The 19479-nt window shown below is 50.8% G+C and overlaps 1 protein-coding gene across 1 annotated transcript in view; it reads left to right on the top strand.

Annotated features, from left to right (window-relative positions):
* Positions 1-19479, top strand: part of CD8A (CD8 subunit alpha) — a 170065-nt gene that overhangs the window by 103759 nt on the left and 46827 nt on the right. The gene's annotated exons all lie outside the window — the stretch shown is intronic.

Genomic DNA, 19479 nt, shown 5'->3' with positions numbered 1-19479 from the left:
GGTTGCCATTAGAGATCAAAAGAATAAAGTGCCTGTGGTGTGCAATATATCAATGCTCACTAGTATAGTGGAAACAACACTATAGCCAGTGGAACCATGAGTGAGGCTGTTTTGAAGATCATACCCTGAGAAGGAAGTCTCTCTGAAGGGCTGCCAATTTTGAAAGGTTCAGGGACTGGCAATTTGAAGAGGCTAGGCAATACAAGATTAAATTAGATGTACAACATTACACACACTGGTTAAGGGGTAAATCTGGGATGTGTGTCAAAAATGCCATTTCTGTATTTGAACACTTTCATTACCAGTTCTTACAGTGAACTAAAATTATATAATTTTATAAAACTGACTTGGAAAGTACACCAATCACATTACCAAACATTACCATTTTTAAAAACAAAATATTATAGAAGGGTGTAACACAGAATGATTCTAGCTTCATTCTCTCCATCATCAAGAGAAGTATGTAAGTACCAGCATACCAGTCAGTGTGATTTAAACAGGGTTGGTCTTTTGTATTTTAAAGCTTTACATAGTTCCTAAATGTTAGGGAGAATTCTCATAAATGGCTAATTTCCCTTACCTAATGAGTCCCTCAGCAGCTTTGCTGGATTTCTAGGGTTTATTTTTTTCACCTGGTAAGAGTGTGAGCCTTTTTCCCACTCTTACATGTGTTTTGCTGTGTGTGTTTTCACTTTTTGTCTGATCTTGAGCACTGGAGCCTCACCTACTCCATGGCCTCATATTTTTCATGTGTGTTACTCATTCAGTGCAGTGACACAGGGTTGTCTTTGAGACTTCCCCCTGACTCCATTTTCTGGAGCAGACTACTGTCCCCCAGAAAAGGTAAAGTTGCCATTAACTTTATTTTAGTCACTTTAAACCACAGACCCAATACACCCCATCTTACATGGAGTATTGGAAAGGGTTCATTCTTGTCCCTTTTTGTCTGTGTCTCTTGGAGCCGTGTTTCGCTCCCTTTACACTAAGACTTGGCTGGTGACAGTGGTAACTACCTTATTTTTTATACCGTGGTTATCTTAAATAACCATGGTATTGTTTTAGGCTATTATATCAGCCTCAAACATAAACCCGCTTGACCATATATATTTTATTACGGTTCCGGCTGGGTTTATTCGCCATTTCTTTTTGTAAATGTTTTTCTTGTGTTTTACTCTGCGCGCCAAACCAGGTTTGGTCCCTTTGTTCGCCGTCTTTTCACTGGCTTCTGCACATAAGCCCTCCTTAAGGCGCCTGAAAGTCTGGGTAGGCAGGATGTGAGGGAGGGGTGTTAGGACCCCTGCCATGGGTTCCCTTGGTAACCCAAGTCACACTCCTGTTTGATTGGCTGGGTGACTGTCCTTGACAGGGCAGCCACCCTGATGTATGATTGACAGCCAGGCTGTATGTTTGGGGAAAAACTGCATAAAAAGCAGGACCCTGCGACTGGAAAGGCAGAGTCGCCACTGGAACAAAAGAACCAACGAGGAGCTGATGGAAGAGGACCCCTACAATGACTGAACCGCCCAGTGAAGCCCTGCTGCAGGTCCGAATCTTCAGAATCTGACAACAGAGAAGATCCTCCAGGACATTTCTTCCCTTGAGCTGCTGGGACCAACCAGTTTGCCCAAACTTCAAGCCAGGACCCCTCCTCCGGTCGAATTCACTGTACAGAGCTACAGTGTGCCGGATAGCCAGGAAGGTCGAACCCTGCTTGGGTTTTAAGGAGCAAACCTTTTATTCGTTGCTTTGCTCTGCTGCTGGTTTCTTCCCTGGGTATTGCAGGACCCTCCAGTCTTCCTACTTCTTGTCAGTCCAACAGTCACTTCAGGAACCGTGAGCCTGCCGGAACTACCAGGAACGTCCGCCTCAGCTACAGCTTCCTCTCCGTTTTAAGGTACTGTGCAAATCCGGTTGTTCGTTTCGTTCAGCCGCAGTGAAAGTGTTTGAAATCTTTCTCCAAACTGAGGGCTTGTCTTTCCCTTCTCTTTGAACTAACTTTTCGGTCAACCAACCTCGTCCAGAATCTGTGGCATGAACTTTACCGCAAACTACCCTGAACTGTGTGATCTTGAGCAAAAGACTTTTGACCCATTGACTTTCGCCCTAAGCCTTTTCTACCTGATTCTATCACTGTAGTTCCTATTGCTCAATTGCCCTGAGTACTTACCTGTTGGTATGGTTCAATTTCTATTAACTTTGTTTTTCCCTCCCTTTTAAATTGCTAGAGTGCCATTTTGCTCCCACTTCATTTTGTGAGCTTAACTTGTCTGGAACTTATTGGGAGTGGTGTGGTGTATTAAGAGTGTGATTTTTAAACTGCTTATAATAGTGTAATGTTATACAACTGAAGAGTGAAATAAATGTATATTCTTTTACTTGAAAACCTTGAGTCAGTGTTTGCCAGAATCATAGTATTGCTGTCCTTTGTGTAACTATTTGATACTGCTCACTTATTCTTGAGATAGGTCTGGCTGCTTAGCCATAGCTACTACTTTAACTGTGTAGTACAGGCTTGTACCGAAGGTGAATTTGTACTGTCATTTGTAGTCTTAATTGTGTGAGGTGTTCCCAAAGGGTACTGCATATAATTCTGACTAACACTAAACACAGGCTTGTGAAATTGTCATTTAAAAAAACTTTTGACTTTTACAGAAATGGAAAGGGTTCTTTTGCGTCAAACGAGCAGACTTTAAAATATGCTTGCCCGAGTCCTGTGCCATCTGGTCCGCTCCCTTCTGTCTACCACCCCTTCCACTCAAATGGCCTACATAAGAAGAAAGATCAAGTAATGGGCTAAATGATGCCACCAACATGCGAGAAGGCAAACTTCACAGAAGACAGTACAGTAATGTACGAGATATTAGATGTTTTGACCAAGATCACTGTATTGTATGCTGGCAAAGCCAGGATACAAGCAGAAATGCTTTGGTTCCAAATTTAGATACTTATTCATCTCTTGGGCTAACAGTTTATGCTCATCATTGAAGACGATTGCCTAGGTTTTACAACACCCCATCTGAACAAACCAGTTTCTAGACCTTCACTATAAGGATGAAATGTTTGTTTTTATTGCAACCCCTATCTGGTGCAGGTACATTGCTGATAATAGCACCTGTTGTGCTGCAAGACCAAGTACATACGCAGACAGGTTTATAAACTTCAGACATAGGAAAGGCTCAGCCAACCTTACAGGAATGTGCTATTCTAATCTTGCATAGGAACACATATCCCTGCAATGAGTGTTTAACACAGGTTTATAAACTTCAGACATAGGAAAGGCTCAGCCAGCCTTACAGGAATGTGCTATTGTAATCTTGCATAGGAACACATATCTCTGCAATGAGTGTTTAACACACTGAGCTAACTTCTGAACCATTGTGGCACTCAATTTACCAACATGCATTTCAAATGTGGCTACTGCACATGATCAACATAATAGGAAGGAAAGAATGCTACAGGAGTTGTGCCGCAAGGAACGAACACACACACTATATATACCACAATGAACACAGAAAGCATTACCTGATTAATTGATTGAGGCAGAATGTACTTGCAAAACAGACCGGCAATAGGTTTAGAGCCTCAGCACCATGCCATAAAATATCCTGATGTGTGCTATTTAAGTCTGGTGAACAAAGGAATCTTACTTATTTAGATCAGGCAGCTTGTAGGGGCCCTGGGCAAGTGCCCCTTTTGCCCTCCCATAAAAACGTCTCTGCATGTATGCTCATTATCCGTCACATGAAAGTGCTTTGGGGTTACAGTGGCAGGAACTAGAGGAGCATTCAGTGGTTCTCTGGTGAAAGGAAACCAGGTGATCCGGCGTGTTGTCTGAGAGTAGATTGTCAACTCTCATTGACTTGTCCAATCAGCTGATTGGCTGAAAGCATGCTGGTGCAGCAGATTTGGTTTCGGGTGATGCAAATGTTTTTATATTTAGCGCAGCACTGCAACTAAATAGGCCCTAGCATCAACACATACCTATTGTAAATTCAGCCCTGTGCCCCCTCAAAATGGCAGCAGTAGTTGTTCCCCTCTTGATTCACCGCGTCATCATGTGTACCGCTTGGCAGATGCCAACATATCTTGTCCTTGAGTGGAATTGTGGTGGGACCAGATTAAGGCATACGACCGGCCCATCGCCCTTGCCTCTTTGATGGCAACATTCATTTGAAAACATTGCACCATAAAATAAATGTATAGCATTAGAAAACAGCAACCCTCCCCGCAATACACCTTAATCAAAAACATGTGGCAATGAGGGGTGCTGCTGAGCAGCAAGAAGGATGGCAGCCTGAGCGTGAGATCCGCCACTGGCTTTATCCTGGTCTTAATAATATCCTTCTCTGTGCCCGATATCCAGACTCTCAAAAGAGTTACAGAGGTGGCGCTCGGTGTGAAGCGCATGATGACCGAATTGTGTCCCGACCCAGTGAGCTGAAGAGGATGCTCGAGCCATTGGCAAGGCTGGCCGTGCATTGGGGGAGCTGAGCCCAGTAGATGCTTCCATGAGCCCTGGGGGCGTTGGCAACTTGGTCCGCAGCAGAGACTGCCCGAGTGGGGGAGGGGCTGTGAGATCCTGCAGCCCACGCTGAGCTGTTCTGGACACAGCCCTATTCCTGGGCATCCGGAGGCCCTCGTAACATGAAGTGGGCTTGCTGGGAAGGGGCCAGCGGGTCGGAGCGGGTGGACAACTGCTAGACAGCTGCCCCATGACTGCACCGGTGTTAAATAGTATATTACAGCCCCGGGTCCCCTCCCTGCCTGGTACCTGGAAGAACACACAGACACAGGTCTGGTTACTACGGAGTCCCGGCCGCAACTGACTGGTACGGGCTCCCTTTATTCTACTGGGAATGCGCGGCCTCTTTGCGGCCCGCGCATGCGTATAACACTCCGTAACATCCCTCCTTTTTCATAACAAACAAACAATCTCAACAGTTAACCAAACAGAGAAACATCAACGTGACACACACAGTGATAATCTTCACACAACTTAGATGAGGCCCAACGTGGGCAGTTATCGTCCCTTCTGACCCTCAGGAACTTGGGTCCAGAATGTAGTCCTTGAAGCAGGCCAGGCATCGTCGACCTTCCCGGCGGGGATATCGTCCTTCCTCTCTGCTCACCTCCCTAGGAAGCTCCACCGACACTGGGTCCCCGGGGTCTTCTTCCAGGCCAGGAGCCGCAGTGGAGGTGTAGGTGGACACGCCACCCTAACGAGGTAAGTCCGGGTTGTCATGGATGTTGACCTTCTTGAAAAAGCAGGAGTTCCTCGTAACTGTTCCCCTCCGGTCAGCCACGGTACCATAGAGCCTTTGACATGAGTCACCCCCATGGGGTTTGGCTCGTAGTTGAAAGACAGCTTTCCCTCCGGATGCCGGTTGCGTACGAGGACGGTGTCCCCTACTTCGATGTCCACCGGCCTCAGATTTCTCCGGATGTTCTCACATTCATTGCGCCCTTTCCTTTCCTTGCCTGCCGGGTCTCTTGGTGATCGATGACCCCAGGGGTCCATCCTCCCAGCTCTCTGATAAAACCATGGGGGCACCAGTTGAACAGGGCTTCCGCTGGAATCACCCCTGTAGACTGGTGGGGTGTGGTACGATATTCGCAGAGGAATTGATATATGTTTCTCCTCAATTCCCCTCCTTGACCTTGAGTGATCCGGTAAATCTTATTGAGGGGCCGCATAAAACATTCCACCTCCCCGTTGGCCCACGGCCACCCAGGGGTAACCGTCCGGTGTGTGACACCACATCCATCCATCCATAAACACTGCAAACTGGCGGCCCTGGAACGGGGGACCATTGTCCGAGCATAGCTCTTGCGGAAAACCATGGGCGGCAAAGATTTTCTCCATCGCCTGGATGGTGTGATCGCTTGACGTGAACTCGACCTGCTCCACCTCCGGGTAGCGGGACCACTGATCCATGAGAACTAGGAAGCACATGCCCCTCTGGTAGACCCAAAGTCTGCATGCACAGTTGGCCATGACTGGTTGCTCCTGTCCATCGACTCGATGCAAGGCTCCTTGGACACTGGGGCGGCTGCCTGACACCAGACACACTTTTGTACTTGTTCATCAACCCTCTTTTCCAGATCTGGGGACCAGACCTTAATTCTGAGGCACGCTCTAGTCTTGGCTGTACCCTGGTGGCCACTGTGAGCGAGTTCCAATATGCGTCCCACCAGCGCCCGCGGAACCATAATCTGCCTTACCCTTAACAACAACACTTCTTCGAATGCAGATAGTTTGTGACACTCTTGCCACAGTGCCTGCAGGTCCTGCTGCGTCTCGGCGCCTTTTCGGGACAGGTCCACGAGGACCAGCTTCCAGTCCCCACTGCCCATGGCAATCTGAACCAGCTGAAAACAATCATCAACTCCTGAGGCTTCGGCCACTTCCTCCAGTGTCAAGGCAATGGGCAGGGCTGCCTAGACCACCTGCCGAATCACCTCGGCACAGTCCCCTCCTGACTGCCCAGTCTGTGTGCCGCTGCCCCTTGGATGGTGGGACAGATAGTCCGCTCGGTTGTTCGTACCAGGCCTGTACTGCAGCTTCCCCCCATACTCCATGAGGGTAAGCATCCACCTCTCAATCCTTGGGGGCGGTTTGGAGGATGCCCCTGTCATGATTGGAATCAGGGGCTTGTGGTCTGTGACAACTGAGACGGGTTCGCCCAGTATGTATAGCCGAAAATGTTTGCAGCCCCACAAAATGGCCAGCGCTTCCCTCTCGATCTGGGAATACTGTTGCTCGGTATCCGTAAGGGCTTTGCTGGTGTAGGCTATGGGCTGCATCTGCCCTTGAGGGACCGGGCTGGCATCCACGACCAGCTCTGATTCTTTCTTGGGGTCAAAGAATGCCATTGTTTCCTCACCAGTGAGCACTGCCTTGATGGTGTCGAATGCCTTCTGCTCCTCCACTGACCACGTCTAGGTGGTGTCCTTCTTGGTAAGGGCCCTCAGTGGTTCAGAGAGGGAGGCAAGGTTCTTGATAAACCTCCCGCAGTACCTGCGCACCTCAGAGGGAGTGTCTGGGGCCCTGGCCTCCCGAATGTCCATAACCTTTTGTGGGTCTGGTGATATCCCCTCTGCATGAAAGATGAATCCAAAGAACTCGATGCTCTTCATCAAGAACTCACATTTCTCACGATGTAAGGTTAGTCCCAGGTCCCGAATCCTCTCCAGCGTCTTCTCCAGCCTGGCCAAGTGTTCCCTCTCCGTGGAGGTGTACACTAAGATGTCGTCGCTCAGGTTAATCACCCCTGACAGCCCGGCAAGGGCGCCCCCAATCACATTTTGAAACACCTCTGTGGCTGAGGATATTCCAAAACTCAGCCTCTTGTATTGATACAGGCCATTGTGGGTGGTGAAGGTTGTGATGTACCGGGAGTCTGGATGTAGCTCGAGCTCGTGGTAAATTGAGCGCAGGTCTAGTTTTGAGAATACCTTGGCACCCTGCAACTCCCTCACCACATCATCCAGCGTTGGCGTCAGGTGATGTTCCCCCCTGATGGCCAGGTTGGGCAGCCTCATGTCCACACAAATGCGCACCACCCCTGGCTGTTTGGGTTTTGTCACTATGACTATGGGAGACATCCACGGGCAGGGCCCTCCACCCTCTCAATGATGTCTAGGTCTATGAGAATCTGAAGCTCTTGTTCCACCTGTGCCCTTAGATGAAAATGAATGCATCTGTGTTTCAGCACCGTTGGCCTCACCAACTCATCGATGTGTAGGTGTATCGGTTCCCCTTTCAGCTTGCCTATGCCCTCAAACAGTTCTGCAAACTGCTCGGTGAGGCCATGGATGTCCGATTGGTATATGGATAGCGCAAAGTGCACTTTATCCAGGGCTCCTGACGCTGCACAACTCAGCATAGAGTGAGGGCTTACGTTGGTCACAAATAATCTGGCCTTGATGGATCAGCCGGCATGCTTGACGGACGTCGTGAAGACCCCTTGGAGGGGAAGTGGATGCTCTCCCCCAAACAGATATATTTTGGCCTTGGTTTCAGCCAGCGCTGGTGGTCCTGGCAGTGCCTCATAGTGTCGCAAGGCCATCACACACACAGACGCACCCATTTCTATGAGAACTGGGGTAGGAGTCTCGCAGATGTTGACCTCACACATGGGCTGTCGGCTCTTCTTCGAGATGAAGAAGAACTCTTCCTCCTCCTCTTCCTCAGCGATGTCCAGCTCTTTGAGATCCTGTTCCACGGCAGCCATGCTCTTCTACTTGCGCGGGCCCCCACTGTTTGATCTGCTTTGGCCCCTCGAGACAGCCACTGGATTTGCTGCCTGGCACATTCTGGCAAAATGGCCGGCGGTACTGCACCGCCCACACACCCTCGACCTTGCGGGGCAGTCGTCGGAATGTGGGAGGTCATTCCCACACTTCTGACACTGTTGTGGCACATCGCCCTTCTGCGGTGGATCGGATTTCCTTTGAGTCCATCTTGGGTGCTGGGGCACAGAGTTTGCAGTACGCCGGATGACGTATGCCTCCTCATTCCTCCCGGGCTTGACCGCTGCATCCATTCGAGAGCCACGACTGTCAGCCAGTTCATACACTCTTCCCATGTCCTGGATTTGTGTCAGTGAGCCCTGGTTCGCGGAACACTTGGCGTCATAGTTTGTCTGAACAGCAACCCGGAATGAGCTGATTTCTAACCATCCCCTCCTCATTCTCCCACCGGCACGTGCTTGCCAGGTGTCGCAGTCTCCCGCAGAAACTGTCTAGTGACTCATCCTCATGCTGCTTCTCCCCACACATCACAAATCGGTCAAAATCTTGGATGGCCAGGGGAAGAAAATATTCTTTGAGGGCATCTTTGGTAGCCTGGTACGTGCCGGCAGGAGCGTTCAGTGATTCATAGATCCGATGGACCTGGGAACCGGCAGAATACAGTAGGGTTGCAACTTTCGCATCATCCTCCGTCTCACTGATGGCCCTAAAGTACATCTTCTTGACCCACAGGAGCCACTTTGGGCCCTGTTTCGATGGAGGTCCAGACATGTTGAATTCCGGCATGGGTGTCAGCGTACCCTGTTGTCTGGGAACAGGTCTGAGAGGTGGCTGCTCCCCGAGAGCAGGTGGAGCTGCCCCTCCTTGAGCATCATCATCATCACCCATTGCTGCAGACCGCACAGGCACCTCTCACCTTTCCCAAAGGCACAAGTCAGCACCAGCCACGTAGTTGTCCGCACAGGTCCAGTGCGAGGCGTGCTCACCCTTCGACGGGATGCTCCAGGGCGATGGCGCCAGAAAAATGACCCCCCCAGCGAGGGCAAGGAATGGTCACAGGCTTCCAGGCAAATCACGTACAAAGGTGGGCAAAGAAGAGATCCTAGTCCATGCCTAGACCTTGCAGCAGAGAGACAGTAGCAGTGCAGCCTCCCACATGCCTGTCCAGGCATCAGATACCCAGAAATGGCCATCAAAGCAGGTCCACCCTTGAAGATGGCTGTAAAAATTTGAAGGAGGTCTACGCGCTTCTCCAGGCGGCCACAATCAAGAATGTCCAGAAAACATGGAGATTGTCCACGGGAATGCAGTCATTAACATAAAACAGCTGTGAGGGGTCCAAAAATGTCAAATACCATGGAGATTGTCCACAGAAATACAGCCATTAGCATAAAACAGCTGTAAAGGATCCAAAAAATGGCCAAAACGGCGCACGAGCAACCAGTGAGGGGCCGCTACCGTTTATGTACACAAAATGGCAGCCGCACATGAACCGAGTGGGTAACACGACTAGTGGGCGCTGAGAAAATAGAATGCTGCGTAATTGAGCGTTCGATCTATTAATTCTCTCCCCACTCCGCAGCGTCCTTGTCACCAGTGTTAAATAGTATATTACAGCCCCGGGTCCCCTCCGTAGTTAGGCCCGCCCTGCCCGGTACCTGGAAGAACACACCGACACAGGTCTGGTTACTACAGAGTCCCGGCCACAACGGACTGGAACGGGCTCCCTTTATTCTACTGCGCATGTGCGGGCTCGTTGCGGCTCGCGCATGCGTATAACACTCCGTAATAACCGGCACCCTATTCGAAGGAGTCTAGCTGCTGGAGACTTTCCACAGCAACGGTGCAATGGAGGGGGAGCAGTGACGGCCTGTGTTGCTGGAAATGCATCGGAGGGACAGGGCCTCCGTATCCTTGTCCTTTACTGCTTTTTATCGTGTGTTCTGTCGTGTTTTCCGCACAGGAGTTCATGTGGGACTCCTGGCAGTGCAGCTCTCTCTCTTTTGGTTTGGTGAATGGACCTGTGGGATACCCTTATGGCACCCATTGGTTGGGGTGCAACCCTGTGCCCCTAGTGTATGTTTTTGGGCACCTGTGGGTGGCCCGCAGAGCAGGGTATGGGCTGGTGGCAGCTCCATGCTGAATTTGACAGGTGCGCGGAGTATCCTTCATATTGGGCATACCCCGGCCCTGCCATGGGGATCAGTTGATTCCTGATGGAAAACAAGATGGCCCCTGCGGTCTCTTGCTTTCTATTACCCGTTACCTTGTTTTCCCAAAGTCCTGGGAAGCCCTGACTCTGTCCCTTCCCCCTGACTGGCTGTTGGATGGAAGTGCCATATATGGTGTTGTTGTGAAGGCCCGGCCAGACTAGCTGGAGCCTTCCCGGTGATGTATGTTGTGGGTACCTCCTGTGGGTGGGACCTGGGTGAATAGAGTGTGTGACGAATATGCATTCTGAGTTGTGGATGTCTAGTATCTGGTGGTTGACACAATGACTGAGACAGCCCTGCCCGAAACCGGTATGAATGCAGCTTGGAGTGTTGAATGGCTCAGTACTTGTCCCAATATACATAACTTGTTGTGAGTGTCTGGAGAGAAGTGAATGGCCTGAATACCTCGCGTGCCTGATTGGCTGCCTGCCTGCATGAATGCCCTTAGTCGTGATTGGATGCTTGAGTGTAACCCAGCGGAATGAATGGGAGATCAACAGTATATCTGGGGACCTCTCACTGCTAGGAATCATGTTAAGAAGCTAAAGTCCACTACGACGAGTAACTGGAGTAACTGAAGCTTGACCTTGAAGCCCCGCTGGACGAGAAGAAGTGCTGTTGCTCTCCTTCACAATCTGAAAGCTGCTGTGTCTCCAAGGACTGACCCAGAGAGGACCTGGTAAGGCGCCCTCTTCCCGAGCTACGAGGGACCATCGTGCACCAGCGGATCTTTGCCAAAGCTGCCTGGTGGACAGACCTTCGACAGGCTGCCGACCCGAGACGGGGACTGCCGCGGAATCTCAAAGAGAAGCACCCGCACTGTTGTCCACCACTGTCGACGACCGCCATCGCCGACCGGAGCCGCTGTGCTCCCATTTGCCTAAGAACTTCATTTGATCATCGGACGCTCTCGTCTGCATCGTCGTCCGCTTTATCCCGCTGGAGAAGGCCCGACCGTCGATGCGCTGAGGAGCATCCGCCGGTGGGTTTCCCGCCACCTAAAGACCACAGAGACGCCGACGACTCGACGCCCTTGCTGGGCGACAGTTCTTCATCATCTCTTTGCGGTCCAGAACTATCGTCACCGAGGTGCCCCGCACGCCTCTTCCTTGAAGGATGCCAACGCAGTGTCGTCGACGAGCACCGCTAGGAACGAAGCTGCCACTTCACCGCCGTAGTTCAACCTGTTTGCCGTCAGACGTTCGACGACCCGTGACTCCTGCCTTAAAGGGAGGGCACTCAAGAAGGGCCGTCGATTCCCCGACACCGAACGCCGAGTTCCTCAACACCTCTCGACGATCCGTGGCTCCTGCTTTAAAGGGAGTCACTCAAGAAGGATCGGTCGACGCATCTTTGGAGAACTCTACTCCACCAGGTACATTGGGGGGGTAAAACCTTAATAGGAGGAAATAAGACTATTGAACAATATATGGACTGGGCTTGTGCTATATATCTTTATTTACAGGTTGCCCAGGTGGGGGGGATCTCCACACGGAACTGTGCCTATTGGTAGGGGTCAGCATTCTGCCCATTGTTTCAACCTCTATTGCTGGTTTCCTCGTTATTGATCTGTGTGACATTTTAACCGTACAGTTGATGCACTTTAGTGAGATTTGATAACATTGGTGGTACCACTTTAGAATTGTATATATTTATCATTATTGACTTCCGTGTACAAAGTGCGTTATTGTGATCGTGTACATACCTTTGAATATTAATTATATAAAGACTGTGTTTTCAGTAATACAGTTTGTGGACATTCCTTTGTGGGGGTTCAGGGACTACACTGTACTTAAGAACCAGCCCGCATCACCTCCTGAGAAGCTAGGCCTTGATTGCTCGTCCATTGCTACCGTAATAGAGAATCTTGGCTGGGGTCTTCTTTGCCTCTCCTCTACCATATAGAGAGTGGAAGTACAGACACCCCCTACCAGTCTTTACACTGGTGGCAGCGGTGGGATGCTTATGGTTTTAAGAATCAGTGTATAACCGTGCCACTTACAAAATATCTGCACTTTATTAAATTAAGGTTTGGTTGTGTATAAAATAACTGCATTACAAGCAATGGAGTCTATTGCAAATGGTAAATTGACTCGGATGAGCTTAGAGGCTCTCCAGAGTGCTTGTGAAGCCAGGGAGTTAGACTTTGTGGACAAGTCTAGGGCTGAGCTGATAGCTGCCCTGGTGGACTACCAGACCGATGGTGAAACTCTCAATGAGGGGGGGGAATGCAACCAATGAGGACTCTGCCCCTGGGGTTTCTACTGAATCTATTTCTGGGAATGCCACCATTCCTGCTGCCTCTATTCCGAACCCCAGCAATTTCTTGGAGCTTGAGTTATTAAGGATGAAATTGGCCTTCGAATATCGCAAGTTGGAAATAGATGCTGATCTTAAGAAGGAGGAGCTGGCTCAACAAGTTGAACTCAAGAATAGGGATCTTGAACTCAAAGACAAGGACACTGAATGTCAGAGAATCCAGCTAGAGAAAGCTAGAGGGGAGACTTCAGCGAAACCCAGTGAGAGTGTCAGGTCCCCAGCAACTAAATTTATGAAAGATTTGGTTGGTGTGTTTGTGGAGGGTTCGGATATCCTCCAATGGATTGAAGCGTTTGAAATGGCTTGTGCAATTCATGATGCTGACAAAAGAGATTGGGCTAAGTGTTTGTTAAGCAGAGTGCCTCAGACTGGGTATGGCTGTATTCTGAAGCTGAGTGTGGAAGAACGGGGTCAGTATGAGTGTATTAAATCTGCTTTGATTGCCAAGTTTGGCAAGACACCTACCCAATACCTTAAAAGGTTCAGGGATTTTAAGAAAAAAGAGAATGTGTCTTGGGTTGACTGGGTGAGTGCTGCGCACATGAACATGATGGGGTGGATTGATGGTTACAAGGTGAAAACTTTTGTTGAATTGTCCCACCTGTTGTTTTTTGAGCATTTTTCAGAAGCCTGTTCACCGGAGCTGCGTCAGTATGTTGCTGACCAGATAATTTTGGATCCCTTTAAGCTGGCTAGGTTGGCTGACAAGTGGGTCTCCCACCGGGTGTCCCCTAAGGACTCCAGTGGGAAGGACAAGGACAAAGAAAAGAGGGCCTCTCAGAAAGCTGAGGAGTCCCAAAAGCAGTCACAGTCGAATAAACCTAAACCCTCCTCTCCTAAGACCCAAAAATCTAGTGGGGATAAGTCATCTGTGGGTGGGAATAAGAGTAGTGGACCACCTGCTGCAAAGCAGGCTCCCGGTGGTTCCAGTACAGTACCCCGCAACTCCCGGCACTTGTTGGGATTGTGGGGCTCTGGATCACAGAAGGGGTGACTCCAAGTGTAAAGGTAAGGCACTTGGAGTACAGGCTGTCAGCCTGACCTACCCTTACCCCATGTCTGAGGTGGAGGCCACTGTCCTCCCCTCCTCTACAGGAATCACATTTGGTACTCCTGTAGAGATGTCCTTAGTGTCCCTTGGGGCCTGGGACCAGTATGCAGAAGTACTGGCGACTATCCCACAGAACACCCGTAGATTTTTGAGAAGTGTCCTCCTGAACGGCCAGCCTTCTACTGGTTTGAGACACACTGGGGCAAGCATGACAGTGGTGGACAGGACCCTGCTCAAGCCAGAGGACTATGTAGGTGCTCCTCTGAGAACCACCAGGTTAGCTGGTGGGCCTCACAAATTATCGCCTGTAGCCCGAGTCACACTCGTAATTGGAGACAAGACAGCAAAGCTTCCTGTCCTGGTTTAGGACAATGTCCCTGCTAACATTCTGTTAGGTAATGATCTAGTCGAGTTGGGATTGATCGCGGATGGTCTTCCCATGACTGTGGCTGCGGTCACTAGGTCACAGGTGACACCGGGTCTGGCTGTGAGTCAGGTACCTGAGCCAAAGGCGCGGCCTAAGGCAAGACGAAGGAAGAGCAAGAAGGCCACCTCTGTGGAGGGAGCTCCTTCTCTTCCTGCTGTTCCTACAGCACCCATTGGGATCCATGCTCTGGACGGGTTGGGTCCAGTGGTAAACCCCGTCTCAACTCCTGTGGGAGAAGAGCCAGAAGACTCTCCTGTGAGAGAGGTTCTCAACCCGGAGGATCATCCCGATCTTCAATGCTTGTTAGCTGAAGGGGGACCCTCCCGGGCAGACTGCTGTACAGGACAGAGAGAGTGTCACTCTCTCTCGAGGGTCTGAGGAAACAGGCCCTGTCCCAGGCACAAGGAGAAGTGCCTAGGACATTCCAGATTTATTGGGAGGGTGAGCTCCTTGTTAGTGAGACCACTAAGCCTGAACCTGGTGCCCTCAAGGGGTTGGTGGTACCCCAGGTTTACCGGCCCTTCCTACTGCAGTTGGCGCATGAGGTGCCCTTAGCTGGTCATCTTGGTACCAAGAAGACTAAGCAGAGGCTATCTGCCCATTTCTACTGGCCTCGGATGGGAGTAGAAGTGGAGTCACACTGCAGGACCTGCCCAACTTGTCAGTTGTCTGGCAAGACTGGAGGCAGTGTCATTGCCCCACTGCAGCCACTGCCAGTGGTTGGCACACCATTTGAGAGGGTGGGCATCGACATTGTCGGTCCCCTTGACCCTCCCACGTCAGGTGGATATCGGTTCATCCTGGTTTTGGTAGATCATGCCACCAGGTACCCTGAGGCTATACCCCTTCGGACTGTTACTGCCAAGGTGGTTGCCAGGGCTCTCCTGGGCATTTTCACCCTTGTTGGATTCCCCAAGGAGGTTGTCTCTGACAGAGGATCCAAGTTCATGTCTAGTTACATGAAGACCATGTGGAAAGAGTGCGGGGTAACCTACATGTTCCCCACCTCTTACCACCCCCAGACCAATGGTCTGGTTGAGAGATTTAATAAAACTCTCAAGGGCATGCTAGGTGCTTTGGAAGAGCCCCTAAGGAGTACATAGGATCTCCTCCTGCCATGCCTGCTGTTTGCTTACAGAGAAGTACCTCAAGAGGGTGTTGGTTTCAGCCCCTTTCAGTTACTCTTTGGACATCCCGTGAGGGGGCCCCTTGCCTTGATCAGAGAAGGTTTGGAAGCCACCCCTCCAGGTCCCGCCAAGCAAGTGGGGGACTATGTGTTAGGCCTCAGACGGAGGATGACACAGATGATGGGTCAAGCAACAGCGAATCTCAAGGCCAGCCAGGAATTGAACAAATACTGGCATGAGCTTAAAGCATCGCAAGTGGATTGGACTCCAGGACAGGAGGTCCTCGTGATGGAGCCTACCAAGCCTCGGGCATTGGCAGATAAATGGACTGGACCCTTCAGGATAATCTCCAAGATGGGCGAGGTCAATTATCTGGTTGACATGTGAATCCCAGGGGTAGCCCCTCCGGTATTCCGTGTTAATAGGCTCAAGCATTTCCACAGGCGAGCTGAAGTCTCATGTCTCTTGCTGGCTTCAGAGCAAGAAGAGGATGAGAGTGAGCCCCGTCCTGATTTGCTGCATAGCCACCCTCAGGATGGCTCAGTGGAGGGAGTGCATCTCTCTCCAGATTTGACAACTGAGCAGCAGAGGGCCTGCAGGACTTTGCTCAAGCAGTATGCCTCTCTGTTTTCGCTGACGCCAGGCCTTACACCGTGGTGTAAGCACGAGATTGACACTGGTGACAGCGTGCCTGTCAAGAGCAGGAGCTACCGAATATCAGATACGGTTAAGAACCACATCCAGGCTGAGGTCGCCAAGAGGTTGGATCTGGGTGTTATTGAACCCTCAACCAGTCCCTGGTCCAGTCCCGTGGTCCTTGTCCCCAAGGCAAGCTCCCAGGCCGGTACCAAGGATTGGAGGTTTTGTGTGGACTACCGAGGAGTCAATGCCGTCACCAAAACTGACGCGCACCCATTGCCCCGGCTGATGAGCTCGTGGACACCATAGGTGCTGCCAAATTTGTGAGCACCTTTGACCTCACCTCAGGCTATTGGCAAATAGCTCTGACGGACCATGCCAAGGAAAAGACAGCGTTCTCAACACCAGAGGGACTCTACCAGTTTAGGGTCATGCCTTTTGGGTTCAAGAAGGACCCTGCCACCTTCCAGAGACTGGTCAATCATGCTCTCAGTGGGCTGGAAGCCTATTGTGTGGCTTATTTAGACGACATTGCCGTCTACAGTTCCACTTGGGAAGAGCACTTGACACATCTGGTAGTGTGTTGCAAGCCTTGAAAAGGACTAACCTCACTATCAAGGCCACCAAGTGCCAGATAGCTCAGGGGAAAGTCACGTATCTTGGGCATGAGGTAGGAGGGGGTCAAATCCAACCTCTCCCCAGTAAGGTACAGGATGTACAGGACTGGGAGACTCCCACTACTCAAACCCAGGTGAGAGCCTTTTTGGGCCTCACTGGGTATTATCGCAATTTCATGGCGGACTATGGAACCATAGCTGCAACACTGACAGCTCTGACTTCACCCAAACAGCCTAGGAAGGTTAATTGGACTGAAGACTGCCTTTGATGGCTTGAAAGAAAGTCTGTGTAGGGCACCCGTGTTGCGTGCGCCTGACTACAGCCGACCCTTTATCGTCCAGACGGATGCCTGCGACACCGGAATTGGAGCTGTCTTGTCCCAGTTAGATGACAAAGGGAGAGAACATCCTATCATATTCATCAGTAGACAACTCAAGGGTAGAGAACTTAGGTGGGCTACTGTTGAAAAGGAATGTTTTAGTATAGTTTGGAGCCTTAGGTGTTTTAGGCCCTACCTTACGGGGTCTACCTTCAAGGTCCAAACAGATCATAAGCCCCTGAAGTGGCTTATGCAGATGAAGGGTGAGAACCTGAAACTCCTGATGTGGTCCATTAGCCTGCAAGGACTAGACTTCACCATAGAGCACAGACCAGGGAAGAGTCATGATAATGCAGATGGCCTTTCCAGAAGGTATGTTGACCGTCTGGATGAGGGTGTCTATCCCGTGGGAGATTAGGCACCCTCCACCTCAGTCTGGGGGGGGGGGGTGGTGGGGCGACTGTGATGCTGGAAATGCATCAGAGGGACAGGGCCTCCGTATCCTTGTCCTTTACTGCTTTTTATCGCGTGTTCTGTCATGTTCTCCCCGCAGGAGTTCATGTTGGACTCCTGGCGGTGCAGCTCTCTCTTTTTTGGTTTGGTGAACGGACCCGTGGGATACCCTTATGGCACCCATGGGTGGGGGTGCAACCCTGTGCCCCTAGTGTATGCTTTTGGGCACCTGTGGGTGGCCCGCAGAGCAGGGTATGGGCTGGTGGCAGCTCCATGCTGAATTTGACAGGTGCGCGGAGTATCCTCCATATTGGGGATACCCCGGCCCTACCATGGGGATCAGTTTATTCCTGATGGAAAACAAGATGGCCCCTGCGGCCTCTTGCTTTCTATTACCCATTACCTTGTTTTCCCAAAGTCCTGGGAAGCCCTGACTCTGTCCCTTCCCCCTGACTGGCAGTTGGATGGAAGTGCCATATATGGTGTTGTTGTGAAGGCCCGGCCAGACTAGCTGGAGCCTTCCCGGTGATGTATGTTGTGGGTACCTCCTGTGGGTGGGTGTCATGCAGGTCAGGCCCAGCGTCCCCGGAAGCAGACTTCATACTCACCAAGCAGGACCCAGCACACCCCTATAGGGGCTCTTTGGACCTTGTCCTGGCGCCAGGCTCATAAAAGGCATCTGTCCTGGCGCCATAGGCGCCAGGCTCATCATGGCAGAACATATGGTAATGCTTGGGTGAACTCACCTGAGGCAGACCATGCTGCATACTCACCCGAGGCAGACCATGCTGACTGAAGCTCCAAGCCAACTAAGGCTGGGGAGGAACTATTTTCTTTCAGGAACTCTTTTCTTACTCGGGTGGGGCCAGTGGAAGAACACTCACCTGAAGCTCTTCCAAGGCTATCTAAACCACGCCCGGATGGCCACACGTGCTTCGCGTTATTCTGCATCTGCAGCAGAACGCTCACCGAGTCGGCTCCTGCATCCTGGCTCCTGCCACGCCCGCCATCACTTGGAACACCTGCAAGGAGAGAAAGGCAAGCATTAGGACATTACCTACCTTCATCCAGTATCCGGATTCTTCACTCCGTCGATCCTGCAAAAGAAAGTGAAGGGTTAGAAACGCATCTCATCGCTCGCTGCAGCGCTGCTTCCACTTACCTTCACGTGGCGCTGTCTAGCCTTCAGCAGTCATAGGCGACATCGGCCGCATCCCAGCACCTACGGAAAAGAAAGACAATAGTTAGAAGCGCTCCGCTTCTCACGCTGCCGCGCCGCTTCCACTTACCTTCACGTGGCGCCAGCAACCTTTTCCGCGCCCATAGGCGACATCGGTCGCATTCAAGACCTACGGAGAAAAAGGGACAAAACAAGGTGAGCAACGAACTAATTGCAAAAGGACAGATTACTCACCTTAAGTCTTACCTGAATTTTGTTGGGACCTCAGTTCCCTTTTCGGGTCAGAGCGGCTTTTCTGGCTTTTCCGTACCCCGGCCCCTGTGGGGAAATAAGACACACTCATTAAGGTGTCGGAGCAAACCACTACGGCACACCTTCATTAAAAGTACTCACCTGAGCTTACCTCGGCGAATCCATTCCTCCACACGGATTCCTCACCTAGTCCCTGAAAATTAAACAAAGGCCAAGGGACAAATAAGACTTGATCTTTTGAACTATATACTTATGGCAGCATTTTGGTAAAGGCAAACAAACATCGAACCCTCGCCAAATCCGAGATCCAGTGAAGTAACTGGAAATCTACGCGCCCCTGCGTCAGAAGCAGGATGGAGAGCTCGTCCATACAGAAATTAAGGTGAGAGTCTGCGGAAGGCACGGCTAGGGTTCGAGGAGGGTGAGAAGGGGAAAAAGGGGGGAATCTCACACACAATCTAGCAGAGAGTTAACTCCCTTTTCCCATCTACAGAAGGATTATTCTACGGGCCAGACAGACAAGGTTTGGGGGTCCAGTCCAGTCCATCTTCCAAGCACTACGCTTTACCGTGGAAGAAGTTGTAGCAGTCCAGAACGGGTCGGCGCCTCCGTGGGAATCAGGTGAGCG

This window comes from Ambystoma mexicanum, chromosome 6q, assembly GCF_040938575.1.
Source record: "Ambystoma mexicanum isolate Mex_15411 chromosome 6q, UKY_AmexF1_1, whole genome shotgun sequence".
NCBI classification, from domain to species: Eukaryota; Metazoa; Chordata; class Amphibia; order Caudata; family Ambystomatidae; genus Ambystoma; species Ambystoma mexicanum.
Note: the sequence above shows the minus strand (reverse complement) of the source record. Positions and strands in the feature narration are given on the sequence as shown.